The following is a 12,829-nucleotide window of genomic DNA, read 5'->3' as shown; positions in this document are numbered from 1 at the left end:
TTGAAGTGGCATAAAAAATATACTTAATGTAATTTTTAGAAAGTCAAAATGGTCAAAGAAATATATATAGATAGATAATAAGAGGAGTTTTGTTTCTGTCCAATAAGGGGATGGGGGACTAGTAAGAATTTATATAAGGAAATTATAAAAGCAAGCAGAAATAGTCATAATAGGAACATAATAAAGGGAAGATTGAAAAGTTAATAGACTAAATATCGGAGGCAGCATTCATAATCAAAATATTTTAAACCCTATGCACATGTCATCAAAGATATCACTTAGGAGAAAAAAAGAGTTTCAGACTACAAATGAATAAAGAACATAACGATTTGAAAGATCATATTCATTACCAAGGAAGATAGCTTTGAGAAATGGAGAGCTTTGTTTTGGGAAGCAAAGCTGACATACATGAGGCAAAATTAAGGGAGTGTAGTGGTAGAAGCAATTTCTATCAGGCAGAGGACATTCCATCTAAGCAAAGCACCAAGCTCAGATGTTCCTGTCTTGAGAACTTTTAACAAGTAAGCAGCATTAAAGGTAAAACAAGAGGAAGTCATGATATAAAAAGCTAACAAAAAGAGATGGCTACAACAGAAAGAGATATTGCAAAACAGTAGCATCAATTAATCATTTGTAGGGAACTTGACTGACAGAGAGGGTGTTTACAGAGACTGTTTCTTTTGATGTATTTAAAGGTACAAGTTTTTTCTGCTTGTTTGTTTTTGGCAACTCCTAACATGCCCACTTAAAGTATTACAGATTCACAGATCAACAGCTGTCAGAGCAACAGTGCAGTCTGTGAAAAACCTGTTTTGTTCCTTCCTTTCCTATCCTAGGTGTTGTGTGAGGCTCAACTTATTGTATAGACAAAGCCATATCCAAGAACCACACTACATATAAACAGTTCCTCAAATAGCACAGAAATGGCATCAAAAAATACCAGTCACAACGTTATGAATCACTTAGGGGAGCTGACCCCAAGATTCTGAGGAATATATACTTTTACAGGAAACCCTACAAAGCAAAGATAGTTAGTGCACAAGCAGAGGCCATCAAGGCCCTAGTGAAGCCTCAGGCCATCAAGCCCAAAGTGCCAAAATGAACCAGCTGGAACCTCTGCTGTCTGAATTGTATTGCTCACCTGAAATTAGGGAAGAGGATTCAAAGCTAGAAGGCCAAGTGTCATATGTTCTGCTAGACAAAGCAAAAGGTTCAGACCAAGACAGAAGCCACAGCTCCAGCTAAGGCCCAGGCTTCAGTTCCAGCCTACGTTCACAAAGGAGCCTCTACTCTTCTGAAGGACTGGTAGAAAAGACTCCTGCCAATGTGAACACTGATGGACTTCAGTGACACACCTACATACACACGATTTGCAGATGAGCAGTTTAATGTGCTCCTTATAAAAATAATCTTGATGCAAGAAAAAAGAAAGTTTGGTTTGCTTTAGCAATGGGAGACCAGGGATATATGAATGTAAAGAATGAAGGTAAGAGACATTTTAATTAAGAGGTCTCAGTATTGAAAGAGAAGCACTGACAGCAAAAGGGACATCAGAAAATGGTTGAAGAACCAGAAAATGTACCTTGTTTAATCACTATGCACAAAACATCTACTCTAAAATCCCTTCCTTGTTGAAACATCTTGGGAAGTTTCTGTCCATCTCTGTAGTTGGATATTTGTGAAAGATTAAAGAAAGACTCCTGTTTCATTCCTAAGCTAGAATGGGAGCTTTGTAGTAAGGAGGAAGTCACACCTACCTTTTCAAAAGGGAAGCAAAAATTTAAGGACCGCTAACAGAGTTTGAAAATTATGATGTTCATTGACTGCATATGGTCAGATCCTTTCTGGGGTGCAAAGATAATTTTTCTCTACAAGTCTAAGTCTCCTTTGCCATTAAGGAAGAGAAGCTTCTGCATACACACACACACACACACACACACACACAGAGAGAGAGAGAGAGAGAGAGAGAGAGAGACAGAGAGACAGAGAGAGACAGAGAGAGAGACAGAGAGACAGAGAGACAGAGAGACAGAGACAGAGACAGAGACAGAGACTCACACACACACACACAGACACAGGGTTTTATCTGTTTTCATTCAATCTTAACACTTTTTTACCCATACTTAGACTGGTACTTCTCTCTGGACACACTAGCTTCACTCTGCTCTGATAATGAATGGAAAGTAGGAATCTGTGACCAGTCCTGCAGCTTGGCAGTGCCCGAGCACTCTGGGACTACACAGCACTTCATGTGCAGGGCATCTGGGAAACATGTTGAATTCACAAGACTGAGACATAAACATTTAGACTGTGAGGAGGAAACAGTTGGATCTAGCACTCCTTTTAAGGGAGTGATTTACCTTTGTATTCCAATAGAGAAGACTGCTATGGACGAGTCACATCAATGGACACGATGAGGAATGAATTGGCTAGAGTGTTTAATAAAGAAAGAAAAACATAGATGACTCTCGCATTTTTCCAAAAAAACCAACTGGTGTCATTGATTCTGTATCATGATGAGGGGTTGTGGCCAAGAGAAGCAAAGTTGTATGTGAGGGTACTTGTGTTTTTCTGCCTGGTCCTGTCTGTATTGGCTGTAGCTTTTTGTTTGTTTGTTTGTTTGTTTGTTTGTTTGTTTTCCTAAGATCTAGTGAGGTGAAGTTCATTGGTGTAAAATCAGTCTTTGTTAAGATCTCAGAAGCAAACCATATATTTAAATATCACAACACACTTAATGTAATAAATAACTATTATTCCGTTGAAGTTGAAAATATCAACAGAACTGCTCAAGTTCAGTTTTCAAAAACATTTACTGAGAAACCACACTTAAAAAATGTAACATTGGCCGACTTGATGTGAAGCACATCAATTTTATGGTACCCACAGTTACTGTAGAGGAAATGAGTTACATGCATAATTTCTGTATGCTGGTCTCCAGGAAAGTATACAGCATAGTACTCAAAATGCCAGTTACTGTAACAAGAGCATACTTTGGACACTCTGAACAGATATCACAGGAGAATTACCAGTATTTCGATGGTGGAACAAACACAACTTACCAGTTGATCCAATCTGATTATATAAATGTCTTTAATGCACAACAATAAATGCAAAAGGAGATTGGGATGGATCCAATATCACACCAGAGACATCACAAGAACTGTCAGTTAGGCATTGCTAACTTGAAGGATATTTTTAGTTGAGCATGACTAAAGTTTACACTGGTATGTTGACAGTCCAGCTAGCAGAGCTTGGTCTTTATAAGTTCCTGGACTTTTTGTTTTCTGTGTTGAAGATTTGCTCCTACCGAAAGCTTTTCCTCCAGCCTAAGTTAAGTGATTGGCTTTCTTACCAACTTTTTTCCCAAGGTAAAAAATTGAGACTTACTTAGAATACATTAAATAATTATATAAAAGTCATAAATTTAATCTATATCGAGACTTACAAAGAACACAAAAAGTAATTATATAATAGTCATAGATTTAATCTACACATCTACCAATAATTTAGTTCAGTCCTGAAATAAAGATTCAAGGATTACATGAATTGAGGTTGAAACCTGTACTAACCCAGCCTAGGACATGCCACACACTTGCCCCTTGGTACTGGGTCCTTTTGGTACTTATTAAGCTTATTATTATGGACATGGTGACCTCAGAGACAGGAACAATAGGAAGGAGCAGATCTGCTGGAGCTCTGTAAAGGGGTTTGAAGGAATAGAATAGCTTGCCAAGTACATTCCAGGACCCTGTGCCACAGTCCAGGCTCCAACCTAAACTTGTGAACACTATTCTTTTATTAAGTAAGAATTATCAATCACAGAATCTATTGCTACATGAAAACCCCAAGGAAAATTATCAGTATTTAAAGGTGAAAGAATTTATAATACACACCAGGAGATACCATTGTGCATCAGATGTGAGACAAGGCAAAATATTGTACTCCTCAAAGTGAGGCTCTCAGTCTCGTCTCTATCATAACATGAAAATAGAGACAGGCTAATTCTGAGGCCAAATCAATGACACAGTGACCCCGCCAGCAGGGAACCAGTTATTCAGGGTCCTGAAGAGGCTTTCTACCTGTGGGCCAAATGGGGGTGAAGAGAAGAAGAGACCAAGCAGAAGTTCTGTTGTCAAGGCCTCATTTATTGGGATGAACGTTTCAGCTTTTAAGGCTTTCAGGTAGGGGAAGTGACCTTTGTGAAACACGAAGGTTGGAGGGAGTAGGATATAGGCAGTGATAGCAGGAGGCAAAGAGGTCAGGTGGTAGACGATGTAGTCAGGTGGTAGATGATGAGGTCAGGCAGTGGAACCACTGGGTGTTGACTCAGGAGATAACTGGTATCTGCTCAAGCTGAGGCATCCCTTGAATGTTTTTCTTCCTGTGCTGTAAATTCATGGGAGGCTCTGGTCCAACAATCTCAAGACTTTGTGGCAGTCATCTTAGGGGTGAATATCTGTGGTCACCTAGCCACTTTGAGCCATGCAGTCAAAAAACGGCCAGGCCTAAATCCAATACGGTTCCCTACAACACAGAATCTCCATACTTTAAGGGATACACACACACACAATTAGAATTAGAATACCAAATGAATACAATGATGTGGAATTATCTCAAGGTACAGTGAACAAAATCATAGAAAACCAATGATACCCTGTTGCCAATACCTTGTTGTCAGGCAGTAAGAGGAATGGGCATCTCCAGCTGCTCACATAACCTATTGAACCCAAAGCACATCCAGGTAAATTACAACAATGATTGGTCATAAAAACAGAACCTAGAAATTCCTACAAGCCAACACATGTGCAAGCTTCTTAAAACACAAAATGACAGCCATACACTATTACTCTTATTCCCAGTCTGTGATTCAGGCCAGACACTATGATTTACTTTTATAGGAATAAAAGTAGCCTGTGCCCCCATCACATTCCTATCTGAACTTCACAATCTGTGTTTAAGATGCAATCAGGAAAGTGATTGTGAACCCTAGGATACCATGGAGATATAGCCCACTGTGATGTGAGGAAATATGGGCTTAACATACAACACAAGACAGTCAACAAAAACATGGATTGTGAATATTCTTCATTTATGTTCTTTCAGGGGTGATATGTGAAGATTCTCTCTTTCCTTTTTGCATGATCTGGAGATTTTCAGGTTCTTCAAATGCTTCATTCTCTCCTCCTCAACAGGTGTTGTGGAGTGTTGGAATGATACCTCCTGGTAGAAAACACAAGTAAACTGGAGTATATTAGGACATAGTGCCAGGAAAAAATATGCTTGGTCTCAAAGAGAAATCTAAGGACAAACAGTTCTAGAAGTTGCGTGAATCCCTAACAGAGCAATAAAGTTATCTTTAAGCTGAATTTAGTTCTTACTACTTCATTACCACTCAGTTACTGAGGATAGGGAGAGTTGTTTAAGGTCTTGATATGGGTAGAATATCTTTCTTCAAACACAAAGATCTAAAGACCTTTGCTGAGGGAGATTTTTCTTCTTGAATTGTATAAACACATGGTCCATTCATGTGACATACAATCCAATTCCCTCAGTTTTTCCTGTATCCCAGAGGCCAATATTTTTTCCTACACATTTAAATGTATTCTTCTTGGAGTACATGGCCAGTAAATGGTCAGTGGTGACACCCTTGTGGCTACAAGTCTGCCCAGAATGACACTTAGAGTGGCTAATCAAGGTGCCTAGGAGCACCAAACACATGGAAGGCCAGTTCGCCAAGAGGATTCAGGCCAAGAAAGATTGCATGCCCAATAATTAGCAGAACCACCTTTGGAACCTGGCCCATATGCACAAGATGCAGATGCCCAGCTAAGCCAGCCTCCACCCTATAAGACACCGAGTAAGGAAGAACAGGGATGCACCAGGCAATTGTCCAGGACTGCAGTGCTTCTGGGAGACCCTTCCAGGAATGACAACCCATGGAAAACGTACCCCGGGGCTTAGGTGATAAGAGGAACTTTCAGGCTATTTTGGGGACTTTGCAACCCACAAAAAGGAACAATTGGAGCTATTTCGAGTCATGAACCGCAATAAACCTCAGTTGGATTTGTCGACCAACAACAACAAGCAGATGAGGGAAGATGACCAAGCGGAGGCTGCCAAGAAGAGGAAACGGAGCCAGGATGTCAAGGGTAAAGGGGGACAGGCAGCTAGGACCTTCAGGCAAGAGATAGGGTATATTGTCAAGTAAGGGACAGAAAAAGAAAGGAGGCTTATGAGGCAGGCAGCATTCCAGGCAACCTGCTTTAGGTGTCAAGAAGAAAGGAGTGTCGCATCAAGGATGGAAGAGGGGAAAGTAGTGCTCTCCCCTCTGGAACGGTTCTGAAAAGCTAGAACTCTATGTACTGTAGGCTGGTTCAAGAGGTGGAGGCTGAACTCAATGAGCTTGATATTGAACGGACAGGTTTGCCTACCCTCAATCAGTGCTGGACTATGAATTAGTGGAGACACTGACTGGAAGTTGGTGTATTTTTAGAATATGAGAATTACAGAAATAATATGTTAAAAACCAGGAAGAAGTTGAAAGAAGCTTGACTTTCAATTTTGAATTTGAATGCTAGATAAAGCTTAATTAAATTTCTAGGTTATAGTAGATTCCTTTCTATATTTTTGCCTTTTTTGTAAAAAAACTTGTATATTGATCAAGACATCAAGAATGGGTGGAAACTAAAATTATGTAAAGTTATACTGTTTCCTGGTGTTGCTTTTAACTTTAACTCTCCCTAGAAGTTATATGTGAAGCCAGTTACCTGGGTAACAATATGGAGTGTACTTGCTTGCAAAAAAACAAAATTACAAAGGTTAAAAAAGTCCCATGGTATTAGGTAAATTAAAAAATTATTTTGGCACCAACTATAATTAAAGTATAATGCTTCTTGATGTTTGCTCTGGTAGTACATTTGGCCAAAATTTTTGAACCACACTATATGATTGTAATTAACATTGTTACTAAAGAAAATGGTTGTCATTTTGTTTGTAGCTGGTGTATTTTTTTTTTTTCATTTGCTTGGGTTTTAGATTTTAGCAAATGATAGATTAGAAGTAGCTATGGAGCCATGCAAGCCTGGTGGATCTCGGTCAGGACAACTGCTCATATTATAAATGAGCAGCCTCCACCAACAGATTCCATGTTTATTACCATCCTGGATATATATCCCCATTTCATTGTCTTTTTTATCTTAAACAACTTATATTTGCATTGTAAAATAAAGGTTAAAGTCCCACATTTTCACAATATCCCATAACATCAGAAATTTAAACGAGAAATCAGTGAGCAAAAATTCGACAGACACTGTTCTTTCCTGATCTGTGGTGACATCAACCATAACTTCTCTCATATCTACCTTCCCAAATTCCAAGGTCCATGCCCAAATTAGTTGTGAGTTGGACCATAATCCTGTATTCATAATATAGATAAGAAAAAGAAGGATAGATAGGGAATGAAAAGGCTCAGTTCTAGTGAAACCTCAATTTTCATGTATTCTTACATGCCTGTGGGAGTCCCTTAGACATTGTTCTCTGAGGGTTCTGCCTTCTTGACAAGTCTGCTGCTGGACACTCCTGGGTTGCCTGCAGTGTTTGAACCCCTTGTCAGTCCCCCTCTTGGTCCCCTGCAGTGTTTGAGCCTTTCTGAGTCCTGCTGTTGCATTTGGAAGCTTTTTTTCCTTAACAAAGGAAATCACTGCCCAAGTAGTACACATGGGCAATGGTCCATTCCTTCCTTTCTTTTTTTTTTTCATTTTTTAAAATACTTTATTTACATTCTTTTTATTTTATTTTATTGTATTTTATTAACTTCAATATTTCTTATTTACATTTCGAATGCTATACCCTTTACTGGTTTCCAGGCAAACATCCCCCTAATCCCTCCCCCTCCCCTTTTTTATGGGTGTTCCCCTCACCATCCTCCCCACATTGCCGCCCTTCCCCTAACAATCTAGTTCACTGGTGGTTCAGTCTTAGCAGGATCAAGGGCTTCCCCTTCCACTGATGATCTTACTAGGATATTCATTGCTACCTATGAGGTCAGAGTTCAGGGTCAGTCCATGTATAGTCTTTAGGTAGTGGCTTAGTCCCTGGAAGCTCTGGTTGGTTGGCATTGTTGTACATATGGGGTCTCGAGCCCCTTCAAGCTCTTCCAGTTCTTTCTCTGATTCCTTCAACAGGGGTCCTATTCTCAGTTCAGTGCTTTGCTGCTGGCATTCGCCTCTGTATTTGCTGTATTCTGGCTGTGTCTCTCAGGAGAGATCTACATCCGGCTCCTGTCAGGCTGCACTTTTTTGCTTCATCCATCTTGTCTAATTGGGTGGCTGTATATTTATGGGCCATATGTGGGGCAGGCTCTGAATGGGTGTTCCTTCTGTGTCTGTTTTAATCTTTGCCTCTCTATTCCCTGCCAAGGTAATTCTTATTCCCCTTTTAAAGAAGGAGTGAAGCATTCTCATTTTGATCGTCCGTCTTGAGTTTCATGTGTTCTAGGCATCTAGAGTAATTCAAGCATTTGGGCTAATAGCCACTTATTAATGAGTGTCTACCATGTGTGTTTTTCTGTGATTGGGTTACCTCACTCAGGATGATATTTTCCAGTTCCAACCATTTGTCTATGAATTTCATAAAGTCATTGTTTTTGATAGCTGAGTAATATTCCATTGTGTAGAGGTACCACATTTTCTGTATCCATTCCTCTGTTGAAGGGCATCTGGGTTCTTTCCAGCTTCTGGCTATTATAAATAAGGCTGCAATGAACATAGTGGAGCACGTGTCTTTTTTATATGTTGGGGCATCTTTGGGGATATGCCCAAGAGAGGTATAGCTGGATCCTCAGGCAGTTCAATGTCCAATTTTCTGAGGAACCTCCAGACTGATTTCCAGAATGGTTGTACCAATCTGCAATCCCACCAACAATGGAGGAGTGTTCTTCTTTCTCCGCATCCTCGCCAGCATTTGCTGTCACCTGAGTTTTTGATCTTAGCCATTCTCACTGGTGTGAGGTGAAATCTCAGGGTTGTTTTGATTTGCATTTCCCTGATGACTAAAGATATTGAACATTTCTTTAGGTGTTTCTCAGCCATTCGGCATTCCTCAGCTGTGAATTCTTTGTTTAGCTCTGAACCCCATTTTTTAATAGGGTTATTTGTCTCCCTGCGATCTAACTTTTTGAGTTTTTTGTATATTTTGGATATAAGGCCTCTATCTGTTGTAGGATTGGTAAAGATCTTTTCCCAATCTGTTGGTTGCCATTTTGTCCTAACCACAGTGTCCTTTGCCTTACAGAACCTTTGCAGTTTTATGAGATCCCATTTGTCGATTCTTCATCTAGGAGCAAAAGCCATTGGTGTTTTGTTCAGGAAATTTTTTCCAGTGCCCATGTGTTCCAGATGCTTCCCTAGTTTTTCTTATATTAGTTTGAGTGTGTCTGGTTTGATGTGGAGGTCCTTGATCCACTTGGACTTAAGCTTTGTACAGGGTGATAAGCATGGATCGATCAGCATTCTTCTACATGTTGACCTCCAGTTGAACCAGCACCATTTGCTGAAAATGCTGTCTTTTTTCCATTGGATGGTTTTGGCTCCTTTGTCAAAAATCAAGTGCCCATATGTGTGTGGGTTCATTTCTGGGTCTTCAATTCTGTTCCATTGGTCTATCTGTCTGTCTCTGTACCAATACCATGCAGTTTTTATCACTATTGCTCTGTAATACTGCTTGAGTTCAGGGATAGTGATTCCCCCTGAAGTCCTTTTATTGTTGAGAATAGTTTTAGCTATCCTGGGTTTTTTGTTATTCCAGATGAATTTGCAAATTGTTCTGTCTAACTCTTTGAAGAATTGGATTGGTATTTTGATGGGGATTGCATTGAATCTGTAGATAGCTTTTTGTAAAATGCCCATTTTTGCTATATTAATCCTGCCAATCCATGAGCATGGGAGATCTTTCCATCTTCTGAGGTCTTCTTCAATTTGTTTCTTCAGAGTCTTGAAGTTCTATTATACAGATCTTTTACTTGCTTGGTTAAAGTCACACCGAGGTACTTTATATTTTTTGGATCTATTATGAAGGGTGTCATTTCCCTAATTTCTTTCTCAGCTTCTTTCTCTTTTGTGTAGAGGAAGGCTATTGATTTATTTGAGTTAATTTTATACCCAGCCACATTGCTGAAGTTGTTTATCAGGTTTAGTAGTTCTCTGCTGGAACTTTTGGGATCACTTAAATATACTATTGTATCATCTGCAAATAGGGATATTTTGACTTCTTCTTTTCCGATCTGTATCCCCTTGACCTCCTTTGTTGTCTGATTGCTCTGGCTAGAAATTCAAGAACTATATTGAATAAGTAGGGAGAGAGTGGGCAGCCTTGTCTAGTCCCTGATTTTAGTGGGATTGCTTCAAGTTTCTCTCCATTTAGTTTAATGTTAGCAACTGGTTTGCTGTATATGGCTTTTACTATGTTTAGGTATGGGCTTTGAATTCCTATTCTTTCCAGAACTTTTATCATGAAGGGGTTTTGAATTTTGTCAAATGCTTTCTCCACATAAAATGAAATGATCATGTGGTTTTGTTCTTTCAGTTTGTTTATATAATGGATCACGTTGATGGCTTTTCTTATATTAAACCATCCCTGCATGCCTGGGATGAAGCCTACTTGATCATGGTGGATGATTGTTTTGATGTGCTCTTGGATTTGGTTTGCCAGAATTAATTGAGGATTTTTGCATCGATATTCATAAGGGAAATTGGTCTGAAGTTCTCTTTATTTGTTGGGTCTTTGTGTGGTTTAGGTATAAGAGTAATTGTGGCTTCATAGAAGGAATTCGGTAGTGCTCCATCAGTTTCAATTTTGTGGAATAGTCTGGATAATAGTGGAATGAGGTCTTCTATGAAGGTCTGATAGAATTCTGCACTAAGCCTGCCTGGACCTGGGCTCTTTTTGGTTGGGAGACCTTTAATGACTGCTTCTATTTCCTTAGGAGTTATGGGTTGTTTAACTGGTTTATCTGTTCCTGATTTAACTTCTTTACCTGGAAATTGTTTAGGAAATTGTCCATTTCCTGCAGATTGTCAAGTTTTGTTGAATATAGGCTTTTATAGTAAGATCTGATGATTTTTTGAATTTCCTCTGAATCTGTAGTTATGTCTCCCTTTTCATTTCTGATTTTGTTAATTTGGATACACTCTCTGTGTCCTCTCATTAGTCTGCCTAAGAGTTTATCTATCTTGTTGATTTTCTCAAAGAACCAACTTTTGGTTCTGTTGATTCTTTGTATAGTTCTTTTTGTTTCTACTTGACAGATTTCAGCTCTGAGTTTGATTATTTCCTGTCTTCTACTCCTCCTGGGTGTATTTGCTTCTTTTTGTTCTAGAGCTTTTACATGTGTTGTCAAGCTGCTGACACATGCTCTCTCCTGTGTTTCTGCAGGCACTCAGAGCTATGAGTTTTCCTCTTATCACAGCTTTCATTGTGTCCCATAAGTTTGGGTAAGTTGTACCTTCATTTTCAAGAAATTGTAAGAAGTCTTTAATTTCTTTCTTTATTTCTTCCTTGACCAGGTTATCATTTAGTAGAGCATTGTTCAACTACCACGTACATGTGGGCATTCTTCCCTTATTGCTATTGAAGACCAGCTTTAGGCCTTGGTGGTCCGATAGCATGCATGGGATTATTTCTATCTTTCTGTACCTGTTGGGGCCCGTTTTTTGACCAATTATATGGTCAATTTTTGAGAAAGTACCATGAGGAGCTGAAAAGAAGATATATCCTTTAGCTTTAGGATAGAATGTTCTATAAATATCTGTTAAGTCCAATTGGTTCATGACTTCTCTTAGTCTGTTTCCATGATCTATCCATTGATGAGAGTGGGATGTTGTGTGAGGTGCAATGTGTGTTTTGAGCTTTAGTAAGGTTTCTTTTACGTATGTAGGTGCCCTTGTATGTGGGGCATAGATATTTAGGATTGAGAGTTCATCTAGGTGGATTTTTCCTTTGATGAATATAAAGTGTCCTTCCTTAACCTCTTTGATGAATTTTTGTTGAAAATTGATATTTTATATTAGAATGCTACTCCAGCTTGCTTCTTCCGCCCATTTGCTTGAAAAGTTGATTTCCAGCCTTTCACTCTGAGGTAGTGTCTGTCTTGTCTCTGAGGTGTGTTTCCTGTAGGCAGCAGAATGCGGGGTCCTCGTTGCATATCCAGTTTGTTAATCTATGTCTTTTTATTGGGAGTTGAGGCCATTGATGTTGAGAGATATTAAGGAATAGTGATTATTGCTTCCTGTTATATTCATATTTGGATGTGAGGTTATGTTTGTGTGCTTTTCTTCTCTTTGTTTTGTTGCCAAGACAGTTAGTTTCTTGTTTCTTCTAGGGTATAGCTTGCCTCCTTATGTTGGGCTTTACCATTTATTATCCTTTTTAGGGCTGGATTTGTAGAAAGATATTGTGTAAATTTGGTTTTGTCATGGAATATCTTGGTTTCTCCATCTATGTTAATTGAGAGTTTTGCAGGATACAGTAACCTGGGCTGGCATTTGTGTTCTCTTAGGGTCTGTTTGACATCTGTCCAGGATCTTCTGACTTTCATAGTCTCTGGCGAAAATCTTGTGTGATTCTCATAGGTCTGCCTTCATATGTTACTTTACCTTTTTCCCTTACTGCTTTTAATATTCTTTCTTTATTTTGTGCGTTTGGTGTTTTGACTATTATGTGACGGGAGGTGTTTCTTTTCTGGTCCAATCTATTTGGAGTTCTGTAGGCTTCTTGTATGCATATGGGTATCTCTATTTTTAGGTTAGGAAAGATTTCTTCTATGGTTTTGTTG

General features: G+C 39.1%; 1 pseudogene; it reads left to right on the top strand.

Annotated features, from left to right (window-relative positions):
* The first annotated feature begins 1,098 nt into the window (after positions 1–1,098).
* On the top strand, positions 1,099–3,107 carry LOC116889602 (annotated as a pseudogene).
* The last annotated feature ends 9,722 nt before the right edge of the window (positions 3,108–12,829 follow it).

Source organism: Rattus rattus, chromosome Y (assembly GCF_011064425.1).
Source record: "Rattus rattus isolate New Zealand chromosome Y, Rrattus_CSIRO_v1, whole genome shotgun sequence".
Classification (NCBI taxonomy): domain Eukaryota; kingdom Metazoa; phylum Chordata; class Mammalia; order Rodentia; family Muridae; genus Rattus; species Rattus rattus.
The sequence above is the reverse complement of the archived record's forward strand: the minus strand, read 5'-3'. Positions and strand labels throughout refer to the sequence as shown.